The sequence below is a fragment of the Notamacropus eugenii genome, chromosome 5 (assembly GCF_028372415.1).
Source record: "Notamacropus eugenii isolate mMacEug1 chromosome 5, mMacEug1.pri_v2, whole genome shotgun sequence".
Lineage (NCBI taxonomy): Eukaryota > Metazoa > Chordata > Mammalia > Diprotodontia > Macropodidae > Notamacropus > Notamacropus eugenii.
In genome coordinates this window covers 234,603,039-234,609,839 of record NC_092876.1, presented here as the reverse complement: position 1 = coordinate 234,609,839, position 6,801 = coordinate 234,603,039, and the positions used below count along the sequence as shown (strand labels likewise).

Genomic DNA, 6,801 nt, shown 5'->3' with positions numbered 1-6,801 from the left:
CACTAGGTGGCAATCTAAGCTTGAGCTACAATATCTCCTTGCAACCTAAGCATGAACAAATACAACTCCCACAGACTCATTCCTTTTCACTTCTGGCCCCAGTATTGTTTCTCTTTTCAGTAATGATAGATCCAAAGAATTCCCTCATTTGTCAGTTAAATCTAAAGTAAAATGTAACCATACGAAGTATCTTAAATGTACACATTTATGTAAATAAATATGTAGGTATTATTTATTTATGTAAATAAATAACTGTACATTTATGTAAATTCTCGGTTTCCATTCCTTTACTCTGTCTTCTATATTCCATACCTTAGCCTCCAGGGACAGGTTTACCAAAAGGTCTTTCTTTAGACGAGTACTATCAAAAATTCTTGGTCAAATATCAGGTGGGAGGCAGGGGGGATCCCTGAAGCTCACCACAATTCAGTCCAGTACCATCTTCTATCACCAATGTCATTAATGCTAATTTTTGGTAGTATTATTCAGATACTATAGCTCATCACCTGGTGGCCCAATGGCAAATGTAACATCCCAAGTAGATTTCAGAGAAACACTCAAGAACTATGTGTCTCTTCCTAAGACAAAAGTCATAGCAAGTCAGATGTTTAAAAAAAATAACTGTGTAGTTGTTTTTTAAAATCCTTCCAGACCATGACCTATGACAGTTACTCTTTGTGATAAATGTCAGTAGGTATTCCCAGAAGCTTCTCTACTTCCACACTTTCACATTTCCTTGGCATGTGTAGAGATCTGGATGAAAAGGGGAAGATCGATAAGTATTGAACCTGTGTAGGCTGCTTCTGAGAAGGGTTATATATCTATTCTCTCATCTGAACGTTGCAAAAAGCTTACAGGGCAAGTCAATTTCAAAAAACATTTTGACCTTAACAAATCCCAAAATAAAATGGGAATTTCTATATGTAGAATAGAACAGAAAAGAAGCATTGTCCATAAAATTATAAATCCCTAGTATACAAAATTTGCATACCTTTATAATATGTTATAATTTTAAAATGTAACTTCAAAATGTCCTGATTATCTGTGTTTCTTTCTGTCCTTCTTTCTCTACTCTTTGGGCATTTAGAAAAAGTACTTCAAAGATCCATAACAACTTAAAGGAAATTCAGTCAATAATAAAAAGATACTACCCAGGGACCCATATACTAGAAACAGCTCCCCAAAATCCTGTCTTTTATTCATTTTGCTGTCACTACCAGTTCCTTATGTAAAGTCTCAAATTACAGCTTAACTATAGTTCAAATTGGCAGAGTAGAGCTCTGGGTCTAGAGCTGGGAAGATTCACCCTTATGAGTTCAAATCTGACCTCAGACACTTACTAGGTGTGTGACCCTGGGCAAGTCATTTGCCTCAGTTTCCTCCTAAGTAAAATGAGCTGGAGAAGGAAACAGCAAACCACTACAGTATCTTTGCCAAGAAAACTCCAAATGTGGTCACAAAGAGTTGGGCACAACTGAAACAAATGAATGACAAAAATAGTTTTCTCTAGTTTTCCACAGATGTGGGTTGGTTCATTGGTTATTGTCCTTTGTAATCAAATAACATCACTCACTGTATTGGAATCAATGTATAGTGTGTCAAACTGTGGCTGAATTGACCAATACAAGCTTAGAAAGCACTACCACTTATCAGGTACCAATCCATACAAGCATTTGGAGTGGAGATGTCTATGTCTCGTCATTATATTATATTTAAAAGTAAAGAAAGTTACTGCACTATATGATTCTATGAAAAAATTCACCTGAAAAAAATACAATAGTATTGAGCACTTCTATACACCAGAGAGGACTAAAAGACAAAGCACAGAAAGAAATCAGGAAAAAGTTTCTAGTTATACTTAATTACAATGCCTTTAATTTGAACAATGTTTATAAATATGGATCCTGGTTCCTATTTGCAATACAGACTAGCTATTTGAATTAACTTTAATATGCACAAAAAGCAAATTGACACGACATATTCCATAAATAACTAGTAAAAAACTTGGAAATCTCCCTACATGTTTTTCTTATTAGTGTTGTACATGTGTAAGATGAAATAAGTGCATTTACAATAAAAGAGAAAATGAATCTTCTGACTTAGTTGTATAAAGTGCATATAGATAATGTAACTAAAAAAGAAACACAATTTAGAAGTAATTTCTTTTGTTGAAATTTAGTTCAGAGGTTCCTTTCTCATAGCATAGCATTCAATTTCTTTAACATTTAGGTAAAACAAAAGTAACAAAATATTCTTGCCATATGACAAAAATATGAAACATTAAGCTTGGATTATTAAGACTGATTAAGAAGATTATTAAGATTTATTATTATAAAGGCATGCAAAATATATAGTGTAATCAATATTTCATGCAAACTTTAGTGTGGTTACAATTTTATATTCATATATGTGTTGAACACAATACCACCATTCAAAAATAAAATGTAACCCTAAACCATTTTCTTACCAAACAGTTTGATTATCTTCAGAGATCAATAACAGGGGGGACTCTGTGTCATCAGGATTTATACATACAAGAGTAGTAATTTCACTATCTATTCCCTCCTAAGCACTGCTTTTGTCTGCATCTGACAAATTTTGGTAGATTGTAGTATTGTTTCTATGATTTGTCCTTCGACTCACTCATTCTTTAGGATTAATTTAGTTCCTAATTAATATTTAATTTATGCTATAAAGGCCCATTACTGAATGTAATTACATTGCTTGTCGAAAAGAGGTGCCTGATATTTCTGCTTTTCTGCACTTGTTTGTGAAGTTTTTAATGCCTTAATATATGGTCAATTTTTGTGGAAGTGTCTCACAGAACAAAAGAAGTATACTCCTTTCTATTTCCATTCAATATTCTCCAGAGGTCTATCATGACTAATTTTTCTAAAATTTTGTTCATCATCTTCTTTCTTGTTTATTTTATGGTTAGATTTATCTAGATTCAAGAGAAGTAAATTGAGATCCTCCATTAATATATCTTTACTTCTATTTCCCCCTAGCTCATTTAATTTTTCCTTTAAGAATTTGGATGCTATGCCATTTAATGTTTATATGGTCATATTAATATTTTTTATGATTCCATTGTAGCAAAATGTAATTTCCTTGTTTATTTTTAATTAGCTCTATTTTTGCTTTTTGCTTTGTCTGAGATCATGATCGTCACCTCTGCTTCTTTGACTTCATCTGAAACATAACAGATTCTGCTCTGGATCCCTATTTTTAAAACTGTATATGTATCTTTCTACTTCAAATGTACTCTTTGTAAACAAAGATTCTGGATTCTGGATTCTGTTTCTAGTCCATTCTGCTATCCTTTTTTATTTTGTAGGTAAATTCATGCCATAGACATTTACAGTTATGATTGTTAACTATTTATTTCCCTCCTTCATATTTTCTTATACTTTCATTTTTTAACTTGTCTCCTCTTCAAGAATTTATTTTATTCTAACTTGTGCCTCCTTTAAACTGACCTCCATCTTATCCCTTCACTCTCTTCTTCTAACCTCTTTCCTTCCTTTTCTATTAGTTAAAATTAATTTCAGTATCCAAATGTGTGTGTGTATGTTCCTCTATCCTCCCATCTGTTCAGATGAGAGTGAGGTTCAAATGCTGCCTGTTCCCCTCCTGCTGTTCTGTTCAGTGTATAAACTCTTCCTTGTGCACCCCATTTATGAAAAGGGCCAGTACTGATGGAGTTCAGAATGTGAGGTACTGTCCAGGTTATACTTGAGACTTGTACTAGTGCAAAGGCTGATGTTCTCAGGATTGGCTTACCATTCCACTCCTGATAAGCAAAGATGAGATCGTCCTGACCCTGATTGTTTCGCAGAAGGAACTAAGATAAGGAAGTAAAAGATGTAAACTAAAAATGTTCTCATGGGAATAACCTTCGTTGCTTGCTTGAGAGTATATAAATCCTGACCCTCAGATCAATAAACCAGTCATGTACAGATGGTACAGACTCACCTAGCCCCCGCTGCTATTATCTCTTTCTTTTCTATAACCACCGTGCCTCCAATCCACTAGTTGCTGGCACATTTATATAAGGTAATCTTCATTTTTCCTCTATCTTCCCCCTTTCCCCAGTGTATTACTCTTCCTCACCCTTCCATTCTTTTGAGATTATCTCAACATAAAAGAATTACAGAATCACAGATTGGCCTTCTGTCTCATTAGACTCCCTCTAAGAAGCCTAGGGATGATGAAGTTCTGAAGGACATGTACCTTTTCCTCATGTAAAAACAAACAGTCCTCTTCCATTTGTTGTTTAGTCCTGTATGATTACTCCCTCATATTTACCTTTTTGTGCTTCTTCTGAGCCCTGTGAAATTTTATATTCAGATCTGGTTTTTTTCATCAGGAATGCTTGAAAATCTAGTTAATTAAATATCCATTTTTTTCCCCCTGTAGGATTATACTTTTACATGGGGGATTATTTTTGATGCTGGATCTTTTGCTTTCTGGAAGAGTATATTGTAAGCCCTCTGTTTCTTCAAAGTGGTGGTTATTAAATTTTACATGGTCTTGACTATGGTTCCATGGCACTTTAATTCTTTCTTTCTTATTACTTGCAATATTTTCTCACTGACCTAGGAATTCTGAATTTTAACTACAATATTTCTAAGAGTTTTCATCTTTGAGTTTTTTTTCAAGAGGTGATCAGTGAGTTCTTTTAATTTCTACTTTGCTTTATGGTTCTAAGATAGCTGGGATGTTTTCCTTTGTAATTTCTTGAAGTATGATGTCTAGTTCCCTCTCTTTTTTTTTAATCATGACTTTCAGGTAACCTAATTATTTTTATATTATCTCTCTTTAATTTTCTCTCCTTGTCAGTTACTTTTCTATGAGATATTTCACATTTCCTTCTATTTTTTCAGTCTTTTGACATTGTTTAATTATTTCTTGATGTCTTTTAGAGTCATTAGCTTCCATTTGACCAATTCTAATTTTTAAGGAGCTATTTCCTTCAGTAATGTTTTGTACCTTTTTTATAGAAATGTTAGTTCTCATAATTTTTTTTGCATAATTCATTTCTCTTCCCATTTTTCCCCTACTAATTTGGTTTTGAAAAATCTTTTTTTTTTTTTTTTTTTGCATTTTAAAAATTCTCTTTCTTTAACTCTTCTAAGAATTCTTATTGGGCTTGTGTTCAGTCTGCATTTTTTTATGTTTGTTTGAGGATGTTTGCAAGTGATTGTCTTCTTCTGTGTTTGTGTAATAAGTTTCCCTATCACCATAGTAACTTTTTATGGTTGTTGTTTTTTCATTTGCTCATTCTTCTACCCTAATTCTTGACTTTTGGATTTTATGTTACTGTTGGGCTTGATTCACTTCTAGGGTGGAGAGAGAATATCCGACTTGAGCATATATTTTTTATGTCCTGCTGTTTTTATAGCTCAGTTTGGGAGCCTGAAAGTTTTCAGTGCTTTCAAGAAGATGTGATCTGGGGCCAAAGCCTAAAGCAGATCAAAGTAGGGTGGGAGGTTGTGAAGGTGAAGGCTTTCAAGGACTCCTCCTGACCTGGGTTGATTCTCTCCTGCCCCCACCCTTGGTGCAGCTTCTCCCTCTCCCCTAGTCCTGTTGCTTCTGGCTGCCACTGCCCCCGCACCCACCTGAAACCTGCCCACCATGGAGAAGACCGAGATGATCCAGAGAGCCAAGCACTATGATGACATGGCCACCTGCATGAAGGCAATGACTTAGCAGGGGGCCAAGCTCTCCAACGAGGATCCTACAAGAACATCGTGGGCAAGGCGGAGGGGAGGAGGGGAGAAGGTCAGCCTGGAGGGTCATTTCTATCATTGAGCGGAAAACCTATAGCACTGACAAGAAGATGCAGCTGGTCAAGGACTAGCAGGAGAAAGTAGAGTGTGAACTAAGATCCATTTGCACCACCATCCTGAAATTGTTGGACAAGTTTTTAATAGCCAGCGTGAGTAATCCAGAGAGCAAGGTCTTCTGTCTGAAAACGAAAGGAGACTACTTCCTGTACCTTGCTGAAGTAGCATGTGTTGATGACTGAAAACAAACAACAGATAATTCCAAGGAGTTTATCAAGAAATCATTGACCTCAGCAAGAAAGAGATGCAACCTATACATCCAGTTGCCTGGGGCTAGCTCTTAACTTTTCTGTATTTTACTATGAGATCCTTAATAACCCAGAGCTTGCCTGCACGTTGGCTAAAATGGCTTTTGATGAGGCTGTTGCAGAACCTGATACACTGAACGAAGACTCCTGCAAAGACAGTCCCTTTATCATGCAGCTGCTTAGAGACAACCTAACATTATGGACATCAGGCAGTGCAGGAGAAGAATGTGATGCTGAAGAAGGGTCAGAAAATTAAAATTCATACAGGGTGTCATCTTCGTTTCTCTCAAGAAACTTTTTTACGTGTCTCCATTCCTTATAGCTCCACTTGGATTTCCTATAGCAAAGAGAACCCATCCATGTGTATGGAAATCAATCGTTTATAGTCTTTTGATACTGCAGCTTTGGGAAAACTCCATTCCTTGATTTGCGTTTGTCCTGGCCTTCCTGGTGTGTGGTTACTGCTGTAGAAAAGTATTAATAGCTTCATTTCATATAAAAATAAGTAACTTCCAAACATTTATGTAGAAGACTAAAGTGTATCTGGTATTTAAAAATCTGAACCAGTTCTGCAAGTGACAGTGTTTTCTATTACAGTGAAGATATGAAAATATAATTAAATACAACTCAAGTGTTTTACATAGCTTCCCCTACCACCTACTCCCCATATTCCCACCTTATTTTTCAGGATTTTCCTTTCGCCA

General features: G+C 35.5%; 1 pseudogene; it reads left to right on the top strand.

Moving 5' to 3' along the window:
• Positions 1–5,637: 5,637 nt before the first annotated feature.
• Positions 5,638–6,353, top strand: LOC140505873 (14-3-3 protein theta pseudogene; annotated as a pseudogene).
• The last annotated feature ends 448 nt before the right edge of the window (positions 6,354–6,801 follow it).